A 13,649-nucleotide genomic window follows, 5' to 3' on the forward strand; every position below is an offset into this window, starting at 1 on the left:
AAAACTGTGAACGAAAAAACACGTATTATAGCAACGCCCATCCAAAATTAAACGATAAAACAGCGTAGAAAACGCATAGGGATAAACTCAGGCAGCTGCGCTTTCCAGAAAATTCTTAACTCGAACAAACGATCGACTTAATAAGGACAAGAAAGAGAAATCTCTAGTCTCTGCGTGGATGCTTTAAACAGAACGAAGGTAAGCAAGTTCGAGAATATTCGACTGTGAAACTTTCATGATTCCAAAGAGCGGGTCCGCGTGACTACAACCAAAGTTTATAGCAACACGAGTAGAAGACGGACAAATAGAAAACGCCGGCGGGTCTAAAACGCGAGACGGTCACCTTTAAACGCTGATACGTCAGTTAGACATTTTCCGAGTGGTGTGTTGCTTACTCTCGGTAAGCCGATGGCGGAACTCAACCCCGTGTCCTAAGAGGGTGTTTTAATTAACCCGTGCGCAAATATTTATTTATTTGCCGAGGTTAGAAGTCAGGACGTGGCGTAACACGATCAACTTCAAAAGTTACATGGAAATGGATACGGATCGATGGTGCGGAAACGTGATATACAGAGTACAAATAAAAAAATTGAATTCGAGACAGCGATGAAAACAGTTCGCGTACAAAAATGTTGTTTGAAGCTGATTTTTCTCGTTATACGCGGCAGTACTTTACGTTTATTTTAAATATACGCAACTTGGACGAAAGTATTCGAAGATTCGTAGACGCTTTTACGAATGTACGTATTGCGCGTACTGTACGAAACAATGTACTGTCTCGTTGGAACCGATACGAGACTACCATAACTGTATTAGCGAAGTTTAAAACAAATCAGAAAATACATGTGACATGTTACAAGATGTCTCGAAAATGTATATGACAAGTACGAGATGCTTGGGCAGCATCCACTTCTTATTTACACCTTATAGGCAGAAGTTAAGGAGAATAGAACTGCGAGGAGAGAATAGACGTAAAGGGTAAGTGTAAAAGGTCGAAAAGAAAGGATAATCGCAATAACAAGCAAATTTTCGCGGCAATGGTTTAATTAATCGCTTCGAACAATGCGAGTTTTCGATAGGAGTTTATGAATCAAGCGTACATGCATACACAGAGGTGCATCAGGTTGTACAACTATCGGAAAATCGCTCGTTAACCTAGCCCCTTTGACGGTAAACCGATTAGTCGACAAAACAGCGAGTATTTAACTTGGAATTGTTCGGAACAATTACAATGGAAACGTGGGACGTTTACACGCGCCGGTTAAGTGATACGAGCACCGGTTTGCTGGTTTCGTGCCCTAGAACTCGATGAATCGCCAGGTGAAACTGTGCAAAGGATTAAATAAATATTTGGCAAGAAGTTACTCGTCATTCTGGTATTTAACTGTGAATGATTGCTTAATCGATATTACATTAAAACGAGATAAAAATGATTTATACGTGCAAGTCGGTCGATGATAGACATCCGAGTGTTTTATTCGATATAGATCTAAAGAGAGAAAGTTATTTATTCATCAACTGATTCCATTGACAGGATGATTATGAACGCATCTGCCGGTAAACGATAGAAGCTTAACAGTTGGAAACTTATTCGAGTCGGTCTGCAGGGAATATTTCAGAGCGAGGCAATACGGCCGTTCGGAATAATCCAATATCATCCGACGTGATCCAGCTTGACAGGACGCAGCTGGGTAAAAATCGCGGAATGTCGTTCGCGTCGAGAAAACATTGGACCGCGCTGGCCTGGTTTTTTACCCTAAAACGAAATCCAGGCTGCTCGATTTCGTGCTTTAAACATTCGCTTCTCTGGTCATACGACTTTCATAGAACGTACGGCATGGTAATCGACGGATTTAATCTCGCGAAACAGGAATCAGAGCGACAGCGGACATCGAGTTCGTCAGGGAATCGATGAATAAAAGAGCGCGTGCAATCGAGGTGCAAATTTTCTCGCGAATACCGTCGCGACGTATCCTGTTCGACGAAACAATCACGACGAAACGCGACGTACCCATCGTTGTACGTTTCGACAGATGTTTCACGTAGTACCTGTCTAAAAGTACTTCGATGATTCTATCTTGTATCGATATTATTCCTCTCGCTTTTCTTTTATATTTTATCGTATCTCCTTACATGCTTTAAAAAAGAAGCATCCGCGTTTCTATCTTCGATCATCCATCTTTCAGCACCGTTAAACCATCCCTTAGAAAAAACCATGGTCCAGCGGGTTAATCGGGCAGAAAAATCGCTGGTGAGTTCCCATGGACTCCGACCAATCATCCTCGCCCTACAAAAGCTGTAGAAAAGGGAACGATGACCTTAACAGTGGTTCAACGAGGAATAGTATTCACCGATCTCACAAACCGTGGACTTTCGTCGAGCCCGTGAATCACGTTCATCCCCTTCTGGAATCGACGCGTACGCGCGACGTTTCCACATTTCACCGGAATCGATCCGTAGTCTTTCTCTATCACCAGGTCCGAGTTCTACACCGCGATCTTATTTCATCCCCGTCGAGGGCGCCGTTAACATTTAACGGTCGGTTAATGCGACGTCGCATCCTGACGTCGATCCCGGTCCTTAACCAGCGGGAGGAAAATGGGAGAGGACGTGTGCACGGGCCAGGAAATATCTCGCAACGTGCAGGCAACCGTCCTATATAACCATCGTCGAAAGGCTATACGTTAAACATTATTCGAAAGAGCGAACGTTCTGACCCTGCGTACAGGGTCGATTCTAAGAGAGAAGAATTCCGAATGGGCCAATAAAAGCTGTCGGGATGGAGCACGATGATAGCGTCGCGATTTCCTCTCGGTTCATGGCTCTGGCAAGTTGAGTACTCCGATCGACGAGGGAACACACTATACGAAGCTGAGGCGCGATAGTTTTATTTAAGAGGTTCTGAGGATTCGCCGAAGCTTGGTAATTTTAATTAGGTTTCGCTTTCCTGTGTATACGTATACGTACTCGTTTGTAGGTATTAGAACGAAGAATGAAACGAATGCGAATAATCGCTGAGAACATTTAGGAAGTTTGTTTTCGCATCGAATAACGTAACCGTAAGAGCCTCGCGGAGATGTCTAAGTGATTTTAACACGTGTTGTGAAGGCACGGTTCTGGTAAACCTGGATCGATCGGTTGTACCCTGGAATTACCAAAGTAACAGAATTAAAAGGCATGATCTATTTGCCACTGTAAACTGTTTCCGTTTTTTCTCCCCTTCTCTCCCGTTCCATCGATGAGCCTGCGTGCAAAAAAGGCGACCAACGCCAAGAACGGACGTAGTTTGAAAACAAAACGTCTTACGCCATCGCTATTAATACAACTTGCCCTTGTTTGTATCGACGCTATCGCGGAGTCTGACAAAGTATAGTAAAATTTATCAATTTCTCGGTACACAGACGACTGCGAATTATAAACAAAAAGCGTCGCAATGCCTTTGATGTGCATCGCGTTTCAAACACCATAAAACCCGTCCTCAAAAAACCTTCTCAAATTTCGAATCCCCGCGGCAGCAGATTCCAATGCAACATTCTGCAGCGGATTTCAGTGTGTCAACGAAATATAATGCCCGATACGCGCGTAAACGACACACGGAAATGGAGGATCGTTAAAAACGTGGCACGGAGGGTGAAAGGGAAAAAAAGACGAGCAAGCCGCGTTAAAATTTCACGTCACTGTGGGGACAAACTATTCCATGTCGAGCGAAAGCAACGACGAATCCGCTTACGCAGAGTTCCATGCATTTCTCTCACTATCGTAATGCGAAAACGATTTCAGACGCGTGTGCACGGAGTTCCACGCGTTCCAGTTCATTCCGACCGCGTCCGTGTCTGCGTATGTCCCAGCTGCTTTTCCGTCTTTTTAACACCCACGAAAATACAATATTAATTCTTTATCCGCCCCGACGGTCTACCTCCCCTCGACCACGAACGATACTCGTGGTTCCGCGTCCAAAACAGCTATTACGCGAATAAACACGCGAGAGAGCGCGTCTGAATTCGTTCTTTTGTTCCACCGATGTGCGCGTTTATTTTGCATCATTTCGTTTTCAAGCATTTTTGCGATCTCGACATCGCTGTCTTTGGTAGCTGTAATTCTCGTTGCAGAAATTTTCTTGCCTCAATTACATCGAAAATTAACGCAAATGACGAGGATGTTAATATTATTTTTGAAAGCTCATTGCTTAATGCCCTTTGCTTATTCGCTCGTATCCAACAGACTGGTCTTCTATAGAGAAATGGTTTCAATTTGCGTCCGAACGGAGACTGACAGTTTCCACCGGGTTTAGTTAAACGATATTCACACTGACGGTAAATCAACAAGCGACAGTCAAAGACGACACGCAAAATAACAAAGGCGGGAGATGTAAATCTATCGGTTAATCGCGTAGTTGTGAAAACCTTTGTTCCTGTGAGCGGACAATTTTTCCAATAGCGGGTACGCTAAAATGATAAACAGCGTGGTTATAACTATGCGAGTGAGATACGTGTAAATTCGTGCGCGATCGCGCATATCGTCGACTATTCGATAAATACATCGTAAAATCATGAAAAAGTGAACCGTAAAGCCGAATATTGCGGATGGCCAACGAACCTTTTTCCAATGATGTTTCCCACCCTCGTCGTTGGCGCGTATAGGCGCACGCAATTAACGCGGGGAAGAGATGAAAATTAAATACAAATATTGACGGAGCGACGAAGTTGCGTAACGTGACGACAACGTGTTACGTACACATACTGTGTATGTTTCATAGAATTCGTCAAAATACCTGAACGATTTTTGCATCCCAGTGAAACACGATTTACGCTCGAGAACTGATACGGTTGAGTATCGTCAACGTGTTTCCGCTTACAAAAGCATCTACCTGCTACAACTGTACAAACGTTCGGCTACGAAAACTTTCCCGCGTGGAAAGCACAAAAACACGAGATTCGAATGTTGGAAAACTCGTGTTGGATATTATTGATCGAAGCAATGTCCGAAAGAAATGCTAAGTAGATATCGTAAGGTCTTCCTCGAGTACTGTACAAAATCTACTTGCTATACGTTATACTTTAATGTTTTAATACATACGATAAATACACAAAATTATTAGAACAAAATATAGATATAGTTAATAGTTCCTGAAAAATCGTAGAGATTATATTTCGTTAAATGTTAGTATCAGAATGATACTTGGAATTGTCGGGAGGTGTTTTAAATAAATATACCTGATATTGAATCAGACATCGCGCAAGATACTGATACAAAGATAGATTCGTATCTTATTGTCTTAATATACAGAATTATTACTTGTTGAGTAGAAAACCCATATAGGAAACGATAACCGTATTAAATAGGAATAGGAATAGAGAGGAAGAGAGTGAAAATAGAGATTCGCGAGTGTCAAAGGCTGAATAAAAGTTCCTGCGTCCGCTTTGACGTCCTGTTACGCTACGTATTGATTATTACTTGCAATTCGCGTGTCGCCCTTTGAAATGACCGAACGCGTTCGATTGATACTGGATGAAGGGGATTAAAAACAAAAGAAGAGAAGAGAAAAAATGGATTAGTATTTCGTTACTATCATTCCATGAAAACAGTTCCGGACCGGTTGTGAGAACGCCTCGTGATCAATTGTTCCATACAACTAGTATTGTTCAGTCGAAGGATAATGCATATAAATGGAGAAATAACAGGAAGTAACTATCGTAATACTCTTCTCGTTCTGTTCATCACGCTTTGGATATTGAAAACTCTGTTTAATAATTTTTTAGTAAGTACAAAAAAAAGTATCAAAAGTAAAAAGCAAGTATCTTATGTACAATACTTGGATAAGTAATATAGTATGTATCTAAATATTTGGACAAGAGACTCTTAATATGTAACACGACGTTTTACGAAAGAAATTTTGAGTGAGAAAGAAATTTATATCGGATTTAGTTTTTCTTCTATTTACCTACCTTTTTATTTATTTATTTATTTCTTCTTTCTTCTCCCTTCATATACTTTTTACGCCTTTTATAGATAACACAATCCCAAGAACGATTATTGAACGAAATTTTGAAATATATTCGTGTTCTTTGCGTTTTGGACACTTATTTGTAACACAAATACGAATAGACATTAAAAGATAAGATTTTCGTAGAAAACAAAGAAACTGAGAAATTAAAAATTGTTGAAGCGGTAAACGTGGAATTAATACAAAATAATAGAAGTTCCGAAACAGTGAATATCCAAGTGGAAGATAAAGTCTCGCTGGTTAGGGGAAGAAGTCCGAGAAACAAAGGAAGATAACTTTTGGTCCCTTCTGACCCGGCTATTTATCATCCTGGATTTCTTACGGGGCAACGCGTAAGAAAAAGATGCGTCGTCCTTTCTTCCGCGAATTTGATTAATGAATTCAATTTCCCTGTGCCAAGGATAGCTCCGAAAATATTCAACTCAAACAACGTTCAAAACACGCGTGTAATCCCATTCTACGTACTTAACATTCCATGTTTCCTCCGTGAAAGCTTCAATATCTGACCAAATACGATGTAACCCTCTGCTTTTTAGAAATTCTTACCCCATGTAACATCCCCTGCTCGTTCTCGTACATCGTTCTCCTCGATCCTTTATTACGTTATCGCTCGTCTTTCTCGAGAATCACCGTATAAAATATTTTCATATTCCTCTTTTCTTACAATTTACATAAGAAGTGTGTATCAAGCATGGCTGGTTCGAACGAAAACGTTGTGTCCAAAAGTTCTTATAAATATTCGGAGGAACGTACATGTATTGTACACGTGTACGCGTAGATTATATAATCAAGGATTAAAGTCTTGTAATCGTTGTAAAGTCAGAGAAGATCAAACGTTACATTCCTGAGATATAAAATATTCCTATTTCATCTATAATATCCTGCACACATATATACGAACCTCTTCGTAACATATCGCCGATGTTATCGAGGCCTGTCGATTCGGTTTTTTTTTCTTTTGCGGTACACCGGATCAAGTATGAGATAGCGGTGAGCTAAGCCTTTACAACAATAGCCATAGCAGCGACTTTTTCAATCCTGAAGAACTATGATCGCCGCCGATACTCCTTCCCTCTCCTTCTCCTGTGTTTATTTTTCCTTTCTTTTTTTTTTCGTCGGCAACAGAAGCTTGCGTTGCGTCATCGTTAGCGAACGATCTCTTGTCTCTCGTTAACAACGAGAAAAATTATCTTTCCCAACGGTCCGGTGCGTCGATGGCGCGCAACGCTCCCTTTCCGACTAGCCTTCTCGTTATTTTTACATTCCGATGGATAACGTCAGACGCCGGAAATTGATACCACCGTCTGTCCCGCCTAATGAACTGTCTAAGAACCAGTTATGCTCGACTTGTTTGTTTCGTGCTCCGCTTCCTTTCAACCAGCGTCTCCCATTCGTTTTAGGGATGCAATAGTTTTTTATCGAAGCCAAGGTATAGAGAGATATCTCGCGAGCTGTAGTATCTCCTACTATGATTCCTTTTCGGTTAATTAACTGTGTAGTGAAACAACCGTATACGGTTCTATGAATAAAGAACGTCAGACTATAATATTCTGAAATCAAGGTTTGTCTGTCATCGCTGAACCTTCGCCATCTCAGGCGAATTTTATTAACTTTAGAGGTTGAACATTTTTTATCGACGAATAGAGATACAGGAAAACTTCTGACAAACTTCTGATCATTTCTCTACGAATATAATTTTCATCTGATTGGTATTTATTCGTTACTGCTGAGCCTCCCTATGCGAATTTGAGGGCTAAGAGGAATTGGAACGCGTTTGACGAACCGTTTGCTTGTCTAACATCGGTTGAGGGTGCCTCTTTGGCACCGAATTCAGGGAGATCGTGCCAATTAACGTGTAATCTGCGAAGAACGGACGGGGACGAGTTACGAGTTACGCACTTTAACGCGTGATATTGCGGATATCGCTGGCACACCGTACGTCCTTCAGGGATTAGCCAGCTTCCGTATCTAGTATTTAGTATTTATAGATACAACTGATATAGATATTTCCCATATTTAATAGAATTATATTTAATATATAAAATTATATTTAAAATAGATTATACAGAAAAAGAAGAATTTCTAAACGAGTTATGTCTCATATCATCATATACGATATGAAGGAAATATAGAATTGTATCGAGAGAATTTCCAACATTTTCGAAATTTTCCGTCAGGTTCATACTGAACGCGATGTAAGTCCTTCTTGAACCTAACCGCAAGAATATTACCTTATCACGGACTGGCTCTGGCTGCAGGCTATAAAGTGTTTTCATTATTTTTAGACTGACGTTTCATCGCCATTTCTGCCAACTTCATCAGAGCTCGGTAAAGGCATCGTGGATAAGCTGACTGATACAGACACAGTAGCTACGTTGGTAGAACACTGTCCCATAAATAACAAACCAAGCTTATATTCGCAAAAATTGCGAAACCATGAAATCCTCTCTTCTAAACGAAGCGTTTATCATTCGTGACTTTAACGATTAAAAGATTCAACTCACGCGTAATACAAAAATTTGTTTCATATTCGATCATTGATATATCATTCATCGATATAGATATAATAAATCTCTCGATCTTCAAACTCAAGGAATTTCAAACTCGTCACGCGTCTTTCAAGCCAACGTACTTTCTCCGCTCATGCTCTATTCTTCATAAAATCGCAACGACAGTCACAGATTTCTTCCTAAAATCGTAACGACCATGCATACACGTACACGCACGCTGCCGTTTATTAAAGACAATGTATTTCACGACACATTAACATATTATACCGAGCAGTCGGCGTGTTCGCACAAAAAGCATGTTTGCTCGTCAGCTTTATCAGACGTTAAGCTCGCTCCTCTTTGTGTGTCAACTTAATGCCACTTCAGCTCCGAAGAAACCCTTCAGCGTGCTCGCTATACCACTCAACTTTCCTTTTCTTCCACTACCTATTCTTCCATCCCGATCCTTCTTCTTTTCTACCTCTTTACTCCAACATCGAATCTTTCAACCCTCTTTCCCTCGTGATCCATAACGCTTCGTCTCGCTTCGAGACTTTCACGAATCTTCTCCTTCTTCTTCTTCTTCTTCTTCTTCTTCTTCTTCTTCTTCTTCTTCTTCTTCTTATTCGTCTTTCTTCGGATGATTTCCTGTCGTTAGGCTGGTTAGAGTTGATATACAAATAATGGAAAACTCGTCTACACCCACTCTATATAATAATGGAAAAGTTTGCAGCAAGAAGAAGGCAGCTTCGATTTTCAAATGTTGCAAATATTTTGAAGAGAGAAAAATATACATAGGTTCCACGTTCGATAGTACAAAAGCTTACCATCGCTATGGTATTGGTTACTATTTTGGAAAATATAAACGGTAGCTACGTCTTGTTTCTCTTTTACTCGGTTGAAGTTTCAAGTATGGTAGATTTATCTTCCTTAAAAAGATATTTTTTACAAGCAGTAAGTCTGAGAAGAAGCGCTTCTGTATGTATTTAAGATGTTTGAGTTTGACTTTAAGAAAGTATTTATCCTCCCTTAAGAGGAGTCTTTATGAAAGTGAAGTATCGTACAATGAGAAATATTGCAAGCAACTGAGATTGACTTTACGAATACAGCTTTTTCTCAGATCCTAGGATCAAATATATCTACGTGCGTATATAACGAAACGAAATGTTTCAAAATAGAAATAAAATATTCTGTACGTGGGAAAAATTTAGATTTAACGTATTTGGTACTGCAAATTTACAAAGAAATTCAACCGATGCTAATAAAAGGAATGGAGAAATATTTAGTATAAAAATTACGCATACTCGTACTGTATCAATTTTAAGCTTTCTATTATTCACCACTGATACGTCATACATACGTGATGCGTGGTAGCAAACGTGTTAACGTACTGATATGGGATTGTACGCGTTTCATCAAAGGAAGGTAATGATATGCCAGTCCGCGATATAACACGCTCGTAACCGCTACACTTTTTACGAGCAATAACTCGATCCACGAAGCTCATTTGTCGAGCAAACGACGCGAGCTGTACGTCGAGCAAGCTTACATATTTCCTATACTCTTTAAATTCTCCTCTACGTCGTGATAACGATTTAAAATGATCGAAAAATGTAAATTGCCAAAAACAAGTATTCTATAGCCAACAGTTAATACCTTCTTCAAGATCGAATTTTTCTTAAGCTATTGAACAAACTTGTTTCTACAAAGATTATTTTTCTACCTACATTTTTCAATTTATACAGTTGATCGATGTTTTTTCCGACCGAATCGTTCGAGAGAATAACATTTTGCATGCATCAACCTATCATTAGAAATTAGAACGTAATGAAACGGTCTAAATACCTAATGGACGAAAATGTTCGTTTCGTCGTCTTTCATCGCCACCTACTCGATCGACTCGTACGTTCGAAACATCCTGAAACATCCTATTTATTTGCACGGTGACAAAAGAGAAAGGGACGGAAGTTTATGCCGCATTGTCGTAAACAAGAGACGGTTGATTTACCACCGTCTCCTCGTCTGCATTTTTTGCGGACAGTCACATATTTCAAACGGGGTGCAATTTACGCACCTTTTATTTGTCCTGGGATAGGTCGCGAGAGTGAGCGAAACCTTGGAACAACCGGACGGGCCGGATAAGCGGAAAAACTTTGAGAAATTAGACGGCCGCATCCCTCTGACATCTCTGCCACCGGCACATAGGCAGTGACATTCCTGGGGCGATTTCTTCCGTGAAAGGACGATTGATACTTGGCGAAAGTGGTTAACCGGATAGAACGAACATTCTGTCGCGACATCTTCGCAATTAAACGTAAAAACTGATTATTCAAATCGCTCAACGCTTTAATCGCTATCGTGATTTTATTTTCTGTCTTCCGCAAACAATATACTATTTCGTAGTATGATATTTCTTAGGATATTCTGTTGTAATACGATGAAATTTTAAAGTTACATTGGACGCATTTAGGAGAAGTACGTTAAACGACTCGATAGATTGAAATTAAAGCAAAGTACGGAACATGCGTAGCGAAATGTTTAACGTGACATTTTATTTCCGGCAACATTTCCGTGTCGTTGTCTTGCGCGTCGTTTTTCTCTCCGTAAAACGGACGATATTTTTTCTTTGCCTTTTTACCTCCAGCAACTATTTTATAGACAAATGTTTGCACAACGTTTAAACGTGGACACGTTAAAAACATCAACATCCAAAAATCCAGTGTTAAAAAACAGCATTCGTCACCCGGCGTAATTTAATTCCGGATAAATTCGCGAGCCATCAGGGCGTCTGTTTGCCGCGCGTTGTTGTGAATTCACGGCAGTCAGACTCGTGAGAAGGATTCATCGTTTGTTACGGGAATCGAGAGCCCGGCCACCGGAAGACCCGATGCTAGCCAGATTCCAGGTTACGTTACCATGACCATAAATTCATGGAAAGAGAAAGGAAGTCGGAGATCTCCGGTATTCTTTCGATTCTGTAAATTGCCACTTCGATTCGTCTCGATTCTTCGCTATTAGGTTCGATATTAGGTTCCTGCATATGACGTTTTTCGTTTCAAATAAAACAGCTTTTGTCACGCGCAGTTTCATCGAAACATCATGGCTAGAGCGAGATACGGCCGACGGGGCAGAGAACGGGTAACCTGACGGCGACCAGGTCCGCAGGGTGTGAGCGTCAAGGGTGGGTGTCAAGGGGATGGGTGGGCCGTAGAGAGAGGAGTGCTCGGGATGCGTCTGTGAAATTCAACCAAGCTGTTCCGCTGGTAATAATGGACGAGAGGCAAGCGTTGAAATGCAAATTAGAGAGCGAGTCGCGGACAGCTTGATACATGTGCGGGGATTGTGGTTTCGCGCGACGCGCACCGCCGCCTATATTCGCGGAATAAAGGAGTTTGTTTTGGAGTTTTGCACGCGGCAGGGGAGGCTACAGGGCATTATATAACGTCACGCAATGCACGTTACCGTTACCCATCCCTCTGGCTGTCTCACCTGCGCCCACGGTGCGTGTTATATCCAGACCCCGGATACCAGAGAAAAGCCCAGTTATCATCCTTTCGTCCCGTCCACGAGCCTGGCTTTCTGGAAATGACCGTTGATCGCCGGTTCTCTCCTCTACACACCCCCTTTCCTCGTTCGCGAAACCCGTCCTTTGCCACTGGACCGCGTTCAACGTGACAAAACGCGCAATTTCCATGACCGTTCCGCTGATAATGTAACGTTTCGGGGCAAACAGCGAGCGAGAGAGACGGATGCGCGGAAATGAAAACGGCTGCGAGGGTAATACGCCGAGCCGCTGCCTGCCGCCTCGTCGTGCTTCGTGTTCGCACAGGGTCGCTGTTTCTTCTGTATTTACAGTGGCTCGCGGGTGTATTTCCATAATTATCAGAAACAACTTTCACGTTATGTAAAACGTGTACGTTATGTAAAATATCTAGTGCGGCAACGAAACACGACTGTCGCGACTATATCGATGAAATTTGAAATCAATTTGCTTACCACGCGCGTTCATTTCCAGTATACCTATATTATAGTTTATCTTTTTAACATTTAAACTTCTGCTACGTATAATGGCCGCTATCCAATGTCAAATACCATACAGCACAATAGGTATTTTAGTAATATAATTTCAATTCACCATTTACTAGCTCCGCGCGAATGTATTGGATACTACCGCTTCTACTTAACAATTTACAATTAATTTCTACGTGTTAACGAAATTTATATGTGTCTACGGAATTAACGGAAATTTATTAAAATATCTGAATACCTATGGAGAATAGCGTATATACGATATTACGCTACTATGCAACGTTTTCATTCGATCCCTATCTTTTCATGCTCGCGTTTATCGCGTCTACTCCCCAGTTATTTGGAATTTCGTTCTTCTTGGAATGCGATCGTCGTCCTGCCGGGGCAATTCTTGTTTCTTGCCACGTCGCCGTCCATTAGATCGCGACTGCTACTTCCGTTAGTGTCTGTTGGCTTGTTTTGCTACAGCCCAGACGGTCTCTCGTAGTTCCCTGCAATTATGAATATCCGGCTCTGTCGTGTCCCATTGGAAAACGAACACGGATGAAATTGATATCGCGAGCTCGTATCGATTCGACGAAATTTTTTTCTCTTTTTTTTCTTGTACCGTTTTTTTTTTCTTTTTTCATAGAACGATCTGGATGCAAAGAATATTATTTGGTTGTATATAGCTCGAATTTGGTGAAATTTCGTTCTATCGACAATTATTATTCGAGCGAAACTCTCTCGTTTCAGAAACGATGTTTATTACGCGACGATATTTATTCTTGGTATAAATCATGGTCACTGCGTCATACCTTTTTATTTTTTGATATAAAATTCCACCACCACGAAGCTTTATTCGCATTTTATGAAAGTCCATCCGGAATTTTTCTTTTTCGGCGGAAAACGCCTTCCTGGCTTCGTTGCAGTCTCGCAAATCACTCGAGAATCTCTTGTTACCCCCCTTTCGTGACAAAATGTCGTTATGTTTCGTTAATAAGGCGAATTTGTAAAGAGACGTTCGTTGACTAAGAGATCGTGCAACCAGAAACCTCAAAAATACGTAGACGAGACACGGATAAATTTCTTAATTTAGCGGGCAATAGTTTTAGGTCCTATCTCGGTTGTCTAAAATTTCAAGAAAT

This window comes from Bombus vosnesenskii, unplaced genomic scaffold (assembly GCF_011952255.1).
Source record: "Bombus vosnesenskii isolate JDL3184/JDL3185 unplaced genomic scaffold, Bvos_JDL3184-5_v1.1 scf7180000013579, whole genome shotgun sequence".
Classification (NCBI taxonomy): domain Eukaryota; kingdom Metazoa; phylum Arthropoda; class Insecta; order Hymenoptera; family Apidae; genus Bombus; species Bombus vosnesenskii.